We start from the raw sequence: 2,926 nt of genomic DNA, 5'->3' as shown, positions 1-2,926 counted from the left end.
CTGTTTTTTCACGATTTTTCCCGTTTTTTCCCGATTTCTCCCCAAATTTTTCCCGATTTTTCCATGGCTGTCTCACGGGCTGTAATTAAGAGCCTCCTCTGGTCCATGGAACCCAAGGAAAGCCCCTCTCCTCCTCCCTCTCCCCTTTATAATTTTATTTTTCCCCCCTCCCTGCAGCACATAAAGGGATGACAGCGCTCCGAGCCGGGCTCTTTTGCATTTCTGAGTTGGTTCTGTTAATTGGAAGGAGGGTTAAGAACCTGCAAGGTGGTTTCAATCTCTGGATTTTTCTCGTTTTTTCCCGATTTTTCCCAATTTTCCTGATTTTTCTGCAGCTGCCTCACGGGCTGTAATTAAGAGCCTCCCCTCCATCTCCTCTGGTCTATGGAACCCAAGGAAAGCCCCTCTCCTCCTCCCTCTCCCCCTTTATAATTTTATTTTTGCAGCACGTAAAGGGATGACAGCGCTCCGAGCCGGGCTCTTTTGCATTTCTGAGTTGGTTCTGTTAATTGGAAGGAGGGTAAAGAACCTGCAAGGTCGTTTCAATCTCTGGATTTTTCTCTGGATTTTTACTGATTTTTCCCTGGATTTTTCCCGATTTTTCCCGATTTTTCCATGACTGTAATTAAGAGCCTCCTCTAGGCCGTGGAACCCAAGGAAAGCCAAGGAAAGCCCCTCTCATCCTTCCTCTCCCCTTTGTAATTTTATTTTTCCCCCCTCCCTGCAGCACATAAAGGGATGACAGCGCTCCGAGCCGGGCTCTTTTGCATTTCTGAGTTGGTTCTGTTAATTGGAAGGAGGGTTAAGAACCTGCAAGGTGGTTTCAATCTCTGGATTTTTCTCTGGATTTTTCTCGTTTTTTCCCGATTTTTCCCAATTTTCCTGATTTTTCTGCAGCTGCCTCACGGGCTGTAATTAAGAGCCTCCCCTCCATCTCCTCTGGTCCATGGAACCCAAGGAAAGCCCCTCTCCTCCTCCCTCTCCCCCTTTATAATTTTATTTTTGCAGCACGTAAAGGGATGACAGCGCTCCGAGCCGGGCTCTTTTGCATTTCTGAGTTGGTTCTGTTAATTGGAAGGAGGGTAAAGAACCTGCAAGGTCGTTTCAATCTCTGGATTTTTCTCTGGATTTTTACTGATTTTTCCCTGGATTTTTCCCGATTTTTCCCGATTTTTCCATGACTGTAATTAAGAGCCTCCTCTAGGCCGTGGAACCCAAGGAAAGCCAAGGAAAGCCCCTCTCATCCTTCCTCTCCCCTTTGTAATTTTATTTTTCCCCCCTCCCTGCAGCACATAAAGGGATGACAGCGCTCCGAGCCGGGCTCTTTTGCATTTCTGAGTTGGTTCTGTTAATTGGAAGGAGGGTTAAGAACCTGCAAGGTCGTTTCAATCTCCATCTGACCTTCAGAGTAATCCTCTATGCCAACACCAGAGCATGTCATTAAAATGAGGCCCCTCTTCCACATCCCGCCGTCCCTTTATTCTCTCCTTGTGCACATTAATTGCTCATAAGTTGATTTGATCTCCCCATTCTGCAAGAAGTAAATTGCCCTCTTATTTCGCCATTTTCATCCTGTTTTCTTAATTAGGCCCTTAAAAATCTCTGAGGGCCTCAGCCGGGCCCGCAGGCCTCATCCTGGGAATAAATTTTGATCTCAGACTGATAAAGAGTGAGCAGAGTCCGGGCTGGAACAATGTCACGGGCTGCCCTCCCTCCCCACGTGCTATTCTCCTGACATGAAAAGGCTATCAGTTTTTTCTCTGTGTTAATATAGGAAATAATTCACACTTCAGGCGTTGTTCTCTATTTAGCGCTCGCGCTCCCCTGATAAATCAAATCAGGGATTTTTTTTTTTTTTTTTTTTTTTTCTCTCTAAAGTGTCTGGAGCCACTCGTTCCTTCTCCCTCCCTCACCACCTTCAGCCTCTTCTCGCTCTTTTTTCCCCTCCTTCTCTTTTTAATAAAATTTCCAAGATAAACCCCTGTGATTTTCCAATTTAAGGTGGATTTTCTTGCTTTTTTCCCCATCCTGTGTGTGTTTAACACCAGCACTGAGGGGAATGGGAACCTGGCACGTGCCTTGGGATAAGTTTTACCAGGCAAAACTTACAAATTCTACTTTAAAGGTAACTTTTTCCCTTTGCACCGGGCAGAAGAATCCCCAAACCCTGCCCGGCCCAGGGGTCCCAGCACCTTCAGCCTCTTCTTGTTCTTTTTTCCCTCCTTCTCCTTTTAATAAAGTTTCCAATACAAATCCCTGTGATTTTCCAATTTAAGGTGGATTTTCTTGCTTTTTTCCCCCTCCTGTGTGTGTTTAACACCAGCACTGAGGGGAGTGGGAACCTGACACGTGGCTGAGGGCCTGCTGATGTGGGATAAGTTTCACCAGGCACAAACTTTTAAATTCTACTTTAAAAGTAAATTTTTTCCCTTTGCAGTGAGTAGGAGAGCCCCCAAAACCTGCCTGGCCCAGCACCCAGAGGGGTTCTGCAAAACCCTGAGACAAAGAAGCAGCTGCCACGCTCCAGGGATGTTGTAAATAAATATATTTTTAATGATTCTTCTTCCATTCCAGTTCATTCTTTTATACATTTATTTATAAAACAGTAGTAAAATTTTTTAATCAGAGCACAGTGCATTAAAAAAAAAAAAAAAAAAAAAAAAAAAAAAAAACAAACAAAACTCCCAAAAAGATTTTAAAAAAAATATAGTAATTATAATCCACAACTGTGTACTCACTGCCAGGGGAGACATCTCATGCTGAGCAGTGGCCAGGGCACCCTAAAGCCACAAAAATCTGAATTTCCTGTGGGATTTCGTGCCCTGGAGGGCACAGACTGTCCCACAGCCAGGTCACGGCCTGGGGTGACCCTGGTGGGGACAATTCTCTTTGCAGGCACTGATGGCAGCACACAAAGGGTGCCAAG

Source organism: Ammospiza caudacuta, chromosome 24, assembly GCF_027887145.1.
Source record: "Ammospiza caudacuta isolate bAmmCau1 chromosome 24, bAmmCau1.pri, whole genome shotgun sequence".
NCBI classification, from domain to species: domain Eukaryota; kingdom Metazoa; phylum Chordata; class Aves; order Passeriformes; family Passerellidae; genus Ammospiza; species Ammospiza caudacuta.
This window is presented reverse-complemented; position numbering follows the sequence as displayed.